Raw genomic sequence first — 16,254 nt, forward strand, 5'->3', positions numbered from 1 at the left:
TGCGCAAATTGGCTGCTGTGTTTCCTACACTACAGCAGTGAGTACACTTCAAAGAACAAGTATTTCACCGGCTTTGGGGCAACCTGAGGTTATGAAAGGTGCCATATGAATGCAAGTCTATTTTTACCTTCAGCCAAGTAAAGAAGGAGAGAAAGGAAAAATGGAAAATGGAGGCAGAAACAAATGGTCAGATTGTTCCTAAATTGGTGGTGCGAGCAAAAAAGATACAGGCCAAAGTGGTTTGCAAGTCTCCTGCCCTGTAGAGCAGGTATGAGGCCTCATCATCGTGCCACAAGCCTACGTTTTTTTATAAACACAAGACTAATAAATCACAGCTAGATTTAAAGGTCACTGGTGACAAATGGACATCTGAAAAAGTAGGCCACGTGTCTATTACTTTTCCCATTAATTTGATTTATTTTGATTGATGAATTCATTATTGAGGTAATCGTATCTTAATTGCTTGCTGAGCACCGACAAACACAAAGGAGCCTTAACAGTGGGTGCTGAGCGAATGCGATTAATGGAACAGCTTCCGAGGGTCACAGGGAGTTAAGGGTTAAATGTATCCATCATTTTTAATAACTGCGGGCATTATTTCTGCTCTCTTGTTAACATAGGGAAAGCATGGGTCTAATATAAAAGGCAAGGTCAGGCCATTTAGAATACAATACACCATGATTTAACATCACTGGTAAAAACAGCCCAAGCGCCGTTGTATAGACCAAGGACACTTCAGAAAATGCCAAGGTTACCATATATATTATATATAGATGGCAGTAGTAAAAGGGCATTAGAATGGCAGGCACGCAGATAGGCATGACAGTAAGGAGCTTTGTCCAGAAATTAGTCAGTCGCTGATGTTCCGCGTGTGCTGGTATTAAATTGCTCTCAAGGCTGTTTTAAGGGAGGTGATAACCCATTTAAAATGAGCAGATTGTGGCTGTTAGGGCAGCAGAGAGACAGGTTTACTGAGCAGTAAACTCTATCCTCACCAGACAAAGCAAGCATCAAGCACAAAATCCAGAAAGAAAACAAAATTATTCAACATCTGTATTTAACTTCCTATACTTCCGCCTGTTCCTACATAAGTTAAACACTGTCACCTCTTAATGGAATCAGGGAGACCTAACCACCCATCAGTAATACAGAAGATCAGTTGTCATAACATAACACACTCACTTATTCCATTCCAGCGCCATGCTAATTTAAATAAACGTCCCCATTAATTCAGCGGAAGGAAGTCTGGTGACGGAGTGGGTAACGTCCCTATCTCTGAGCCAGAAGCTCCGGTTTTGAGCCCCACTCAGAGACCTGGTGGATATGTAAGGTGCGTTAGGGGCGCGGCCAAACAGATTGATTATCAACCTGCAAATCCCTCTGATATGCCTATGGCAGGCAGTAAGAGCAGAAGAGTTTCCTGGCCAGCCAGAGCTGTGGGGTGGCTGCAGCACAACAGCCTCCCAATCATAAAAGACTCCACATGTCAGCTCCTCCCCGCTTTGAGGGACCACGAGAGACAGAGCAAAAATTCAACAGAGCTGAGTGCAAGACACAAATGTGATTTGCTCCTTTTAGACCAAAAGTTCTAAAAAAAAATTGCTCAGAGTTTGCCCCAAGAAGATGGTGGTTAAAAGTGAATGAGTAGCCTCATTAACAGTCATCTACATTAGTGAGAGCCAACCTCATGCGTAGCTAACAACAGGACAGGAGACAGAAGGCAGCTTTCCCTGAAGGATCGTAGCTTTTCCACCAGTCCGCCGGCTTTCAATATCATCCTTTTTCTGATGCTCTCTCACAAATTACCAGAGATCCTGAATTCAATTTCACAATTTCCAGTGGGATTTAAAAACAATGGGCTGTTAGTCCAACAACACAACCATTGGACTTGCACACCCTCAAGGAACTTGTACTAGTTCCTGCTAGTAACCCATGCATCAGGAAATTTTACTTTTAGAATGAAGTCTGATATTTTGCTTCTCAAATGTTCCAGGTATGTTTCCTGGGACTAATGTTCTCGTGGGGAGCTTTGCTTGTGCTAATGGGGAGGGTTTAAACTAGATTGACAGGGGGGTGGGAACCCGAGGAGAAATTCAGAGAGGAGAGGAGAAAAACTGGCAGTGGGAAGTAGAGAAGTATTAACTAAAAACGAGGATCTATCAGACAGTAGTATCAAAGTAAATAGAATACCTGGAGAGTTTGATAGAACTAGGGTAGGCTACAGTAAGTCATTAGATGGGGTCAGAGCAAGTGGGAATGTTAAAAAGCCTAAATCAGGATTAATGTGCATGTATGTGAATGCACAGAGTGTGGTTAATAAGATTGGTGAAATACAGGCACAAGTTAACAAATTGAACTATGACGTTGCTATAACAGAGACCTGGCTCAAAGAAAGGCAGGACTAATTGTTAAATGTTCCTGGGTACAAGGTATTTAGGAGACACAGGAATGGAGGAAAAGGGGAGTGGTAGTATTGATGAAGGATGGCATTACAGTACTGGAGAGAGAGGATGTTCCAGAGGGGTCAAGGACAGAATCTCTCTGGCTAGAGGTAAAGAATGAAAAAGGTGCAATAACATTAATCGGTGTAGCGTATGGACCACCAACCAGCAGAAGGGATGTAGAAAAACAAATGTGCAAAGAAATCACAGAGAGGTGCAAGAATTATAGAACAATTGTAATGGGGGACTTCAATTACCCAGATATAGACTGGGATAGGAATAGTGCCAAGGGACATAAGGGCAAGAGTTCCTGGAATGTGTTCAAGATAATTTTCTGCAGCAGTATGTTTCTGGTCCAAGAAGAGGGCAGGCACTGATGGACATTGTTCTGGGAGACAATGTCAAGGTATGTTCCCTTGAAGGGGAAAGATAGGACAAATAAATCTAGAACAACCTGGATGGCGAGAGAGATAGAGGTGAAGATGAAAAGGAAGAAGTATGTTGTGACAGGTGTCAGGTAGAAAATACAATGGAGAATCAGGCTGAATATAGAAGGACCAAAGGGGAAGTGAAAGAACTAATCAGAAAAGCAAGGGGGGAGTATGAAAAGAGGCTGGCAGCGAACATAAAAGGGAATCACAAGGTCTTCTATAAACATGGAAATAGTAAAAGGTTGGTAAAAGAAAGGGTAGGGCCAACTAGAGATAAAAGAGGAGACTTGCATCTGGAGGCAGGAGAAGTAGCAGAGGTATTAAACGAGTACTTTGCATCTGTCTTTACAAAGGAAGAGAATACTACCCAGGCCGAGATGAGAGAGGAGGTAACTGCACTCAAGGAATTTACAATTGAGAAGGAGGAGGTATTAGAAAGGCTATCTTTACTTAAAATTGATAAGGTACCAGGACTGGATGAGGGTACTGAGGGAAGTGAGAGTGGAAATTGCAGACGCTCCAGTGATAACGTTCCAGTCTCCTTAGACACAGGGGAGATGCCAGAGGACTGGGGAATTGCGAATGTTACACCCTTGTTCAAAAAGGGGTGCAAGGGTAAAGCCGGCAAAGGCAGACCAGTCAGTTTGACCTCAGTGGCAGGGAAACTTCTGGAAACTATAGCTCGGGACAAAATCAATACTCACTAGACTAGTCACTAATCAATAGACAGGTGTGGGATAATGAAGGAAAGCCAGCGTGGATTCACTAAGGGAAACTCATGTTTAATTAACTGCTGGAGTTTTCTGAGGAGGTTGATAAGGGCAATGCTGTTGATATGGTGAATATGGATTTTCAAAAGGTATTTGATACAGTGCCACACAACAGACTTGTGAGAAAATTCTAGCTCATGGAATAAAAGGGAAAGTAGGCACTTGGAAAAGAAATTGGCTGAGTGACAGGAAACAGTAGTGATAAATGGTTGTTTTCCAGATTGGAGGAAGGTCTGTAGTGGAGTTCCCCAGGGGTCAATGTTGGCACCCTTGCTCTTCCTGATATATATTACTGACCTAGACTGTGGTGTGCAGGGCATGATTTCAATATTTGCAGATGATATGAAGATTGGAAATGTTGTCAACTGTGATGGGGATGGTCTTGAACTTCAAAAGGTGAGAAACTGTTCCGACTCAAGAGAACATCAAGAACTAGAGGGCACAGATTCAAAATAATGAGCAAATGGAGTAGAAGTGATGTGAGCATTTTTTCTTTTTTTACCCAGAGGGTGTTTGGAATCCAGAAATGGTGGTGAAGGCAGGTTCGATCAAGGTATCCAAAAGGGAATTGGATAGATGCCTGAAAAGAAAAAAATGTGCAAGGTTACAGGGATAAGGCAGGGGAATGGGACTAGGTAGAATGCTCTTTCAGAAAGCCAGTGCAGACTCAATGGGCCAAATGGCCTCCTTCTGCACTGTAAAAATTCTGTGATTCTGTGAAATGAAAGAACATATTAATATAAAAATGGTACAATTCGTACTGTAGGTAGTAAGTTAGACTCCTCAGCAAGGATTGAAAAGTTCAAACCCTCTTTCCCAACCCAATTTGGAAAGAGAAGGTAGGAAAAGAAAAAAAAAAGACTTGTTATTTATATAGCACCTGTCACAACCTCAGAATGCCTCAAAGCCAATGTATTTTTGAAGTGTAGGAAACTTGGCAGTCAATTTACACGCAGCAAGTTCTCGCAAACAGCAATGAGGTAAAAAAAACAAATAATCTGCTTTAGTGATGTTGGTTTAGGCATAAATATTGGCACAAGGATAAATCCCTTGCTCTGCTTTGAAATTGAGCCATGGGGTCTTTTACCTCCATCCACCTGAGGGCAGGTGAGGCGTCAGTTTAATGGCTCATCGGAAAGATGCACCTGACAGGGCAGTACTCCTTCAGTACTGCACTGCGAGTGTCAGCCTGGATTTTTGTGCTCAAGTCACTGGGTGGGATTTGAACATTTTATTTACCTATAATACAAATACTCTTTTATTTGCCTGTCCAGACTTGTTTGGATTGGTTGGAGGATTGATTTGGTTGGCGCAGCTGGTGCTACAGAGGTGGGTGGGGCATGTGAAGGACTAGAGTGCATGACAGACATGGAGCTGCAACAACTGGCGGTGGTGATATAAGCATTGGAAAGTAAGGGTGTGACATGAGGTACTCAGGAGCATTCTATACGCAGACAGGGATATAATTGGTACTGGGGATGTTGTATCTCTGGGCCAATTTATACATCGAGATCAATGCAGCTATGATGATACTCTTTTTGAGTAAACCTGTTTCCATCTGTTTCAGATGAAGTTACATTGTTTCATAGTTTGCCATTGTGAGATTTGAACTCTTGATCTTGGGGTTACAAACCCAGTACCATAACCACTTGGCTATTTAGGCCAAGCTTTAAAGAATCAACACTTCAAAGCTACCACTCTTCATCTGTTTATACAGATGAGGTTATATTGTTTCATAGTTTTGCCATTGTGAGATTTGAACTCTTGATCTTGGGGTTACAAACCCAGTACCATAACCACTTGGCTATTCAGGCCAAACCCCTTAAAAAATAGTTTTGCCATTGTGAGATTTGAACTCTTGATCTTGGGGTTACAAACCCAGTACCATAACCACTTGGCTATTTAGGTGCATGGCACCCAAAATGTTTCAACACTACGTTTGAATGTTACACCACTTTGATTATATAAGTAATGGGGATAATTTAAAGAGGCACCTATGATTACCCATCCTTTACCACTGTTTCTCCAGACATCTCTCAAGATCAGAGAGTAAAAATCTCTAATTGTACTACTGGCTTTCACTATTCAGATGAATAAGCTGGTACATGTCCATTATTGGGCTATGTAGACAAATGTTGTGAGCTATTGTGATCTTTGGTTTGTGGTGACCCTGGCTGAATCAGTGAGGGATGGGGCGGGGGGGAGGGTTTGGAGGCCATGGGGGTGGGGGGGGAGGCCATGGGGATGGCTAAGGGCAGCATATATCTCCAATGGGCACCTGCACAAACTTCGGCTGAAGGAAGCAGCAGTTATAACGTTGCTACAAAATTTGAAGCCTAAACAAAGACTTTGGCATGAAGCAAGTTTGATCATTCGGAAGCTGTTCTCTTACATAATAGATGCTGAACTGCAGTGGGCGGATCGGAAGGAAACATTGTTTATTCCTCAAATAATATTGAGCCTATCAGAGGTACGCCTGCCTTTTCAACTCAGAAGAAACTAGTGCCCAATTAGCTTTTCATATTCTACGACTATCAATAAATCACGGGGCCAGACTGTTGACAACAATTATATTTATGTCCCTCGGCTTGTTTTTATACATGGGTAACTTTATGTAGCATTTATTTCCAGAGTGAGAAGTTTTGATTCCACCATAGCCTTTGGCGAAAGGTGAACTAGAAATCCTATATTTAAAGAAATACTGTTGCAATAAAGAAACTAATTTCACCGCAATTGTTTTGCAGGTCTCTGCCAGTTAAAAAAGTAAACAGAGGTCATGAGCTGCAACATATCAAATCTAATTCTTATGCCAAAGGTTTCACATACTTCACCCTGCAGGATTGTCTCATCTGCAGAGGGAGGTCCCCTTACTCCAATCCACATTTAAGTTCAGAACTTTGGAGGTTCTTTCTATTGACATACAGCCAGTGTGGAGCAGCAATTGCTGGCACCAGCTACTTTAAAGGAAAACATTAAGTGGTAAGAATTCCTCTAATACTTCTTTGGTAGCTCAAAGCAAATTATCCTTCACTGTTTCAACTTCCAAGGCAAAGAAACTGTGACAGAGTCAGCTAAATCACGATAAAGCAGTGTGGAGCACAGAGGGAAAGAGAGGGAGCCCAAAAAGCAGTGCGGAGTTCGGAGAGAGAGCGAGCCCAGAAGAGGAATTCATAGAATGTTTTCGTGGTAGTTTCTTAGTACAACATATTCTGGGGCCAAACAGACAGCAGGCTATAGTAGACATGGTATTGTGCAACAAAACAGAATTAATTACTGGCCTTATAGTGAAGGTGACCCCTAGGTATCAGTGATGATAATATGATTGAATTTTATATTCAGTTTGAGGGAGAGGAGAGTGGGTCTAAGACTAGTATTTTAGACTTGAATAAGGGCAATTATGAGGGCATGAAAGCAGAGCTAGCTAAAGTGAACTGGCAATTTAGATTAAGGGGTAGGTCAATGGAAATGCAGTAGCAGACTTTTAAGGGGATTTTTCAGAATGCACAGGATAACTACATTCCAACGGAAAGAAAAATTCAAAGGGGAGGACCCACCATCCGTGGTTAACTGAAACATTAAAGATAATATAAAACTTAAAAGAAAATGTATACAATTGCACAAAGATGGATGGCAGCTCAGAAGATTGGACAGAATATTAAAAACAGCATAAAATGACAAAGATTAATAAGGAGGGAAAAATTAGAGTACAAGAGAAAGCTGACTAGAAATCTAAAGATAGAGAGGAAAAGAGTATTATAGATATTTAAAAAAGAAGAGTTAACAAAGTGGTCCTATGGAAAGTGAGCCTGGGGAATAAATAATGGAAAATAAGGAGATGGCAGATGAATTGAACTGATGTTTTGCATCAGTCTGCACTAAGGAGGATACAAGTGACATCCCAGAAATAGCTACAAATCAGGAATTGGCAGAGAGGGAGGAACTCAAGAAAAAATCACAATCGCCAGGGAACTTGATACTGCGGGCTGACAAGTCCCCAGTCCTAATGGGCTTCATCCTAGAGTCTTGAAAGAAGAGACTTGTGCGATAGTTGATGCCTTGGTTTTAATTTTCCAAAATTCACTAGATTCAGGGAAGGTTCCACTAGATTGGAAAGGAGCTAATGTAACTCCTTTATTCAAAAAGGGAGGGAGACAGAAAGCAGGAAACTACAGGCCAGTTAGCTTAACATCTCTCATAGAGAAAATGTTAGAAGTTATTATTAAAGACGTTGAAGCAGGACACATGAAAAAAATCAAGGTAATCAGGCGGAGTCAATGTGGTTTTGTGAAAGGGAATCATGTTTAACTAATTTATTGGAGTTCTTTGAGAAAGTAACATGTGCTGCGGATAAAGGGGGAACCAGTGGATGTGCTGTACTTGGATTTCGAGAAGGCTTTTGATAAAGTGCCATATCAAAGGTTACTGAAGGAAAAAAAAAGCTCATGGTGTCGGGGGTAACATATTGGCATGAATAGAAGATTAGCTAGCTAACAGGAACCAGAGGGTAGGCATAAATGGGTCTTTTCTGGTTGATGGGATGTAATGAGAAGTGTGCCGCAGGGATCAGTGCTGGGCCCCAACGTTTTAACAATTTATAGAAATGATTTAGATGAAGGGACAAAAGGTATGGCTGCAAATTTGCTGATGACACAAAGATAAGCAGGAAAGTAAACTGTGAAGAGGACGTACGGAGGCTACAAAGGGATATAGATAGGTCAAGTGAGTGGGCAAACATCTGGCAAATGGGGTATAATGTGGCAAAATTGTCCCATTTGGCAGGAAGAATAAAAAGAAGCATATTATCTAAATGGTGAGAGGTTGCAGAGCTCTGAGATGCAGAGGGATCTGGGTGTCCTAGTGTATCAATCGCAAAAGGTTAGTACGTAGCTACAACAAGCAATTAGGAAATCTAATAGAATGTTATTGTTTATCACGAGGGCATTGAATACAAAAGTAGAGGTGTTATACTTCACGTAAATAGGGCATTGGCGAGACCACAACCTGAATCTTGCGCTTGTCAGGCACGCGCTATCGGTGGGCCTGGAAGCAATAATGACTCGGTGTCAAAAATTTTGCTTTTTAATGCTCCTGGTAAACATCTTGGGACATTTAGTTACATGAAAGGCTCTAGATAAATGCAGGTGGTTGTTATTGGGCTGAACTGAGTCTTCAAAGACAAAATTTCAAGCAAACACTCTGAGCCAACAACTGAAACATGTTTTGATCCATGACAGGGGGAGCGATGGAACTTTTCTATTTCAACAACACACAACGTGAATTTTTAAATACGGTTACCACAGCCAGCTCAAACTATAGAATTCCCTCAAAGCATACTGGATGTGACGTAGTGACGAGGAATCGGTCCCCGGCACCAGTCTCAGTTACTCAGTTATCACTTTGAGAAACAGTAATACAAAGTAAAGATAGAGGAAAACAAAAGCACAGTGAGGTCTGCTACTTTACTGGTAACTGAATAAGTCAGATCTCAATGTTTATTACATCAGACTGCAAGAACTTTAGGGGAGATTTGGGGATTGCATTCCTTGATGTCATCTATTTAGAATTAGGGTCACTAGTTTATGGCTAATGATGAACAACTAAAATTCCACTTTTACTGCTTGGGATTTAGCATTTTGAAGGTTACATTCTACAATTGTAGGCACTTGCTTGTCCAAGGCAGTGGCCTTGTTCATAGATATCTTTTCCCGTGATGATCTTTTGTTTTCTAAAGCTTATTATCTTGGAAGCCCGCAGACTGAATTGGCCGATTAAAATCTACAAAAAAAGACATTCTTAAAACTTAAGTCCTTAGATGAACCCATTCACACCTATCCTAGAGTTTCAACTATAATAAGACTTGCATTTATATAGCGCCTTTCACAACCTCAGGACATCTCAAATTGCTTTCCAGCCAGTAAAAGATCCCATGGCTGCATTTAAAGAAGAGCAGGGGCATTACCCCAGGGTATCTGGGTCAATATTTAATCCTCAACCAAGCATTTATCTGGCCATTAATTTCACGGCTGTTGGTGGGAGCTTGCTGTGCACAAATTGGCCACCATGTTTCCCAACAATACAACAGCAACTACACTTCAAAAGTGTTTCACTTGCGGGAAGGCACTTTGGGACATCCTCGAGGTCATGAAAGGTGCTACAGAAATGAAAGTCTGCCTTTCCATTCTACAGAAAGTTTTTGATGAGCCGCGAGGCAGGGGGTTTGAACCTAGAACCTTGCTTGTCTGCGCAGCCATGATTTATCCTTTAAACAGTTTTTAATGTTCGATTCAGGGCTGAAAAGTAGTTGCTGTTGTTTTGCCCATTGTGGAGGGATGGAGATAAAGGGGATGCTTCCTGCCTCCAGAGACCAGCATCACTATGAGCTGCTGACAATCCTTTTTGAAGAAGAAGAAGAGTGGAACTCTGCAGCGATACGTAGCAATCCTTTTCTCATTGAAACCCTTCGGGCTTGAGTTGTGTGGTGCCACACAATGGCCTGACATGTGCTACTGCAGTGGAAGCTGGAAATACAGTACTCATCTACAGCTCGCAGTAAAAAGGACGCTTACTCCACCACTCCGCATGACGCACTGTTCATTAAACCCAATCAATAAATTGAGAAATACAGAGAAAGAGCGGGGTGAGTGGGACTAACTGGATCACCCTTCGAAAGAGCCAGCACAGACTCAAAGGACCAAATGGTCTCCTTCTGATGAAGGGTCATACGATCTCGAAACCTCTCCGCAGATGCTGTCAGACCTGCTGAGTTTTTCCAGGTGTTTTTGGCCTCCTTCTGTGATGTACTTTCTAACTGGCAGTCTGCACAGCAAGATCGTCCTCAGTGAAAGATTAACTTGTGATAATAACAACTGTTGTTCATGAATGATTGATTACTTTGAAATATCGCCATCAGTATTTGGAAATTTATGTAACGTGTTGTTCATCAGAAGCAAATCCTGTTCCTAGTTCTTATGTTTTTATTTATTACAGTTATTTCCTTTCACACTATTCCTATAGTTAAGTATCACACTTTATTATAAGCTCGGACAACTAACAGTGTATAAAAACAGCAAGACTTTACGCCACACTTTTGTCATGCCCAGTGAATGCATATCCTATTCAGAACTTCAATCATGGACTGTGCTCCTATGGAAGCTTCTAGAACTGTCTTTTATTTTAAAATGGACACTCATAAGGTGGCTAAGATAGCAGCCAAGGGGTGACCTTTGCTTGTTCAACACAGACTATCTCAAGCTTCTGGAAAGTTCTAATTAAATCACGCTGTTTGAGGCCTCCCTATCCAGACAGTGCCCCTTTGTGGAATTCACACCTTCCATTGTTCAAACTTCACTCCAAACACGGAATCAATGGACCGCTAGGAGCAAAATACTGCCGGTGCTGGAAATCTGAAACAAAAACAGACAATGCTGGAAAAACTCAGCAGGTTCGACAGCATCTGTAGAGAGAGAAACAGAGTTAGCGTTTCAAGTCCCTATGACCCTCCTCCAGAGCTAAAGAGAAGTAGAAACGTGATGAAATTTATACTGTTTAAGGGGGCGAGGGTGGAGCAGGTGAAGCTGGATAGAAGGCCAGTGATGGGTGGGGGCAAAGGAGAGATTGACAAAGATGTCATGAACAAAAGGACAAAGAGTTACCAAATAGTAGTGGTAAGGGATAAAAAAGGTGCTGATAGTGACATAAAGGTAAGAAAGCAGAATGTGATAATAGCAGAACAACAGTAAACACTCTGTGAAAGAACAACATGGAACAAGTAACCATTGGCCCTGTGGGGGATGGAGGTGGGGGGAGGGGGCGGGGGAGGCGATTGAAGGATAGAAAATGGGATAAAAAGGACTGTTAGTCTCTATGTCTCCAAGTTTGCAATTTAACAGAGAGCTAATGAGACCAGTTATCCACAAGTTCAGTGTGAAAGGCCACCATCTATCTTCTATTGTGTAGTGATGTCTTTAGACTTCCAAAGCATTCTGGTTAGATTATACCAGTAATGGCCCCCCTGACCAAAACTGGCTCAAGATAATGAGTTTTGATCTGAAGACCCAGAAAGGACCTGGGCAGCCTGCAGAAGAGCTCCACAAGACACAGGAACTGCAAGAAAGGCAACAGCATCTTTGCCTTTTAAGAACCCGGAAGCTGTAAAGCGTGCCGACCGGATTCCAAAGCTCAAAGTCCATCTATAAAGAAATTTGACTTCCTGATATGCAAAACCACAAGTGCCTAGCTTTGCGACCTGCCGAGCGTTCATCTCTTCGAGGGAATCCTACAACAATCCTGGCATCTGACTTCAACTATTTGAACCCATCTGAACTACAATTCAAGGGTGAAAAAAACACTTCTTTCTTTATTGGGTCCACAATGACTGATCACCTACAACAAGCCAAACCCATGAACTGTTAAGTATTCTTTTGACTTAACAACTGTGGATGTGCACCATCCTCTTTAATTGTATCTTGCTTGAGCATGTGGTGTGGGATTGATGTACCTTTTAGATTTTCGGGGCCAGTGTATGAATAACCCTCTTTATTTAAACACACAAAAGTCTGCTGCTGGTTCTTTACATTGACCACACATTAAAAAGGTCTTAGAAACAGACACATCTACTTTTCCAAAGAAACTATGCGAATTGTGGAAGGGAAGGGAAGTGAGTGTTTCACTTTCTCTCCTGTCTGTAACATTCTAAACAATTGCTATGATTCAGCAGATACTTTAATACGATATATTGAGTGGGATTCATAATTCAGACTAAAAAAGGTTGCATTCACCATCAGATAACAGCTTTCTAATGCAATATGGTTTTTTCCAATGTTTAATACCATCAAAATGCCACGTTTTAGCAAATGATTAAAATTAAAAGATCTCCCCTGCCGCCTAAAGGTGTGTCAAAGAATTTCTAACAGTCCATAGGAGTGGGATCCCATGACGTGTTCTTGCCCAGCGCTCTCTCGGGACCAAAACCACTAACACTGACTGCTGCACCAGTACTAGCAGCATCCTGGTGACTGGGGAGAGGTGCAGCTCTGAATCAGTCAAGATGCTTGCACAGCATTGCATGGGTCAGCTAGAGTGCTTCTTTCCCAAAGTGACTCATCAGCATGGGTGGCTATTTTCAGCTCTAGAACAGAGAATGGAGTATGGAAGAATGATTTGGACGAAAGGAGCCTTGAACCATTATTCTAAAGCAGGGTAGGCACGTCATTCTCTAAACTTGCCATTTATATTGCCCAGGCAAATACGCCTGATCAAAGATGTGCTGCTGTGACATTTTCAGTCGTTTTGGCCGCTGAGCTTTTTAAACAAGGCTTTCTTTTCCAGCGAGTGCTCAGAGCAAAAGGATAGATTCAGCTCGGTCACAATGCCAAACAGAGTTACTGTGAACGTTGAGTGGGAAAACTTCTGTCCGACCAAGGACAGGCCTGCAATCGCCATCTGCCTAACACAAGCTCTCAGTTCCTCCCCAACACTTGTGTCCTGGCTGGATTTATTCCTGTAGGCATCATTATGTGACCTCCTGTCCCACACCCCCACACAATCCCGCCAATAGTCATTTGACATGTTCAGCCTTGCCATGCCCCTCCTTCTCGCAGCCAATCAAAAAGTCATTAGACTCAAAAAATCCAGATTTTTTGGTCAGCAGCAACGCGCCCCCCAAAAAAGCTACCCACAAAAAAACTAGCGATCTCCGTGATGGACATATCCTCCTTTCCCGTGACAGGTCAACCTGACGCCAAATCGAGGGAATGTCTTAGCGCACAACAGCAGTGATGTCAGCAAGGAAGCGGGCAACCAATCAAATCAAAGTATTCACACAGAGCAAACTGGGAAGTTAAAAGCAGATAAAATCCTTCAATTTTAATTTCCAGATAGCAAAGTAACGATATAACTGCATTCTGAGGAGCTAAAATAAGCATAAACATACTTTAAAGGGAAAAAAAAAGATTTATCATTGGAATTTTATCATTGAGTCATTTAACGAATTTTAAATTAATTTTTCAGGCCCAGTGAGGATGTTTAGCAGTAACTTTGAAGTTAATATGCCATTTAAAAACCCACTTACACCTCATTCAACAAGGTATTAATATTCTCAGGATTTCTCCTGCTAGACTGGAAATTCCCATCAATTCCTCAATTGTAATGGAGATCGCGATCAGTGCAGCCCATGGGAGAGCGGAAACACAGTGACAGCAACTTCTGGATTTCCACATTACTCCGCAGTCTCCCAGTCTGTCCCGTTCAGGGTGTCACGACGATGAACACTGACAGTTTCTTTGTCATTACCACAGCAAAATTCTGGACAACATCTGACTGACTGACAAAAATGATCCAAACAGGCTTTCCTCCTCAGTTCATAAATTCCAACAGGCAGAAGTTTTCAAGGAATTCTCCCTTTAGAAGCACAGTTGCTTGTTGCCCCAATGATGTACCTTGTGGGTGTAGCTGGCAGCAACAGTCCTGAGATTAATTATTAATTCCTGGAGACTCCAGGGCAACCCTGGAGAGTTGGCAGCCCAAACCGACATGCCAATGATCACTTAGAATCTATCTACTATTGTAAATAGTCTGGTAATAAATAAACCCCTGTTAAATTGTGACTTTTTTATTACATAATTTGGAACTTTTGCTCTATTGATATTTTCTTACACTGTGAAAGTTCAGCTAAACTCAGTATCTACTAAAAGTAAAAATTTAATCTACAGTCGCATATGTTTTATAGGAGGCTGTAAATGTAAGGAGGACTTATTACTTACAGTAAATTCCACTTTCTGCACAAATTTCCTCCTCCTTTATTCTGATTTCCTGAAGGGCAAGAAAAAACAAAATCTTTAAAACCAGAATCGAGATTGGATCCTCTTGTAACCCCTTTGTGTTTACCACAGGCTTGAACTCAACCAACCCTTCAACCTTCTAGGGCGTACATGGACTGATTGGCACAGTTCTCGGAGGCAAAATACTTCAGCCAATATCGAACATCAAACTCGTTGCGTGGGACCCTTCCAGTGACTTGTGTCAGAATATTTTTTTTACGGCATCTTCCGAGACCCTCATATCAGACTATGCATCAGCTTAAGGCTGGTGGGAAGATAAACATAAGAACAAGGAGCAGGAGTAGGCAATTCAGCCCCTCGAGCCTGCCCCGCCATTCAATATGATCATAGCTGATCTCATTTCAGCCTCAACTCCAATTTCCTGCCCTCTCCCCATAACCGTTCAACCCGTTACTAATTAAAAATCTGTCTATCTCCTCTTTAAATTTATTCAGCGTCCTGGCATCCACTGCACTCTGAGGTAGTGAATTCTACAGATTCACGACCCTTTGAGAAAAGAAATTCCTCCTCATCTCTGATTTAAATCTACCACCCCTTAGCCTAAAACTATGGCCTCTCATTCTAGAATGACCCACAAGGGGAAACATCCGCTCCACATCTACTTTGTCTATTCCCTTTAGCATCTTATATACCGCAATTAGATCTCCTCTCATCCTTCTAAACTCTAGCGAGTATAGGCCTAAACTGCTCAATCTCTCCTCATAAGACAAGCCCCGCATCTCTGGAATCAATCTAGTGAACCTCCTCTGAAACGCCTCCAGTGCAACTACATCCTTCCTCAAGTAAGGGGACCAAAACTCTGCACAGTGCTCCAGGTGCGGTCTCACCAATGCCTTGTAAAGTTGCAACAACACCTCCCTATTTTTATACTCTATTCCTTTAGCAATAAATGCCAAAATTCCATTTGCCTTCCTTATTACCTGCTGTACCTGCATACTAGCTTTCAACAATTCATGCACAAGGACACCCAGATCCCTCTGCATTGAAGCATTCTGAAGTTTCTCTCCATTTAAATAATAAGTCGCCTTTTTATTCTTCTGACCAAAATGGATAACCTCACACTTATCCACGTTAAACTCCATCTGCCAAATTTTGGCCCATTCACCTAACCTGTCCATATCCATTTGTAAATTTCTTATTTCTTCATTGCAACTTACTTTCCCACCTATTTTGGTGTCATCTGCAAATTTAGCCATAGTACCTTCTATCCCTGAATCCAAGTCATTAATATAGATTGTAAATAGTTGGGGCCCAAGGACCGAACCCTGTGGCACCCCACTAGTTACAGCTTGCCATCCAGAAAAAGACCCATTTAACCCGACTCTCTGCTTTCTGTTGATTAGACAATCCTCTATCCAAGCTAATATATTACCCCTAACTCCATGTGATCTTATCTTGTGAATTAATCTTTTGTGCCGCACCTCATCAAAGGCCTTCTGGAAGTCCAGATATACTACATCTACAGGATCCCCATTATACACTTTGCTTGTCACATCTTCAAAGAACTCGAGTAAATTAGTCAAACACGACTTAATCTTCATAAAACCATGCTGACTCTGAGATTGCATTTTGACTTTCCAAGTGCCCCATTACTACTTCCTTAATAATGGATTCCAACAATTTCCCAACAACAGATGTTAAATTAACTGGTCTATAGTTTCCTACTTTCTGCACCGCCCCCCCTCCTTTTTTGAATAAGGGCATTATATTAGCATTTTTTCAATCCACTGGAACCTTTCCAGAATCCAGGGAATTTTGGAATATTATAGCCAAT

General features: G+C 41.8%; 1 protein-coding gene across 3 annotated transcripts in view; it reads right to left on the bottom strand.

Annotated features, from left to right (window-relative positions):
• Positions 1 to 16,254, bottom strand: part of ndst2a (N-deacetylase/N-sulfotransferase (heparan glucosaminyl) 2a) — a 565,725-nt gene that overhangs the window by 306,274 nt on the left and 243,197 nt on the right. For all 3 annotated transcript variants that reach the window (XM_041176609.1, XM_041176606.1, XM_041176608.1), the window contains one exon: positions 14,403 to 14,451. The gene's annotated coding sequence lies outside the window, so the exon portion shown is untranslated. The remainder of the gene's footprint in view (positions 1 to 14,402; positions 14,452 to 16,254) is intronic.

The sequence above is a fragment of the Carcharodon carcharias genome, chromosome 28 (assembly GCF_017639515.1).
Source record: "Carcharodon carcharias isolate sCarCar2 chromosome 28, sCarCar2.pri, whole genome shotgun sequence".
NCBI classification, from domain to species: Eukaryota; Metazoa; Chordata; class Chondrichthyes; order Lamniformes; family Lamnidae; genus Carcharodon; species Carcharodon carcharias.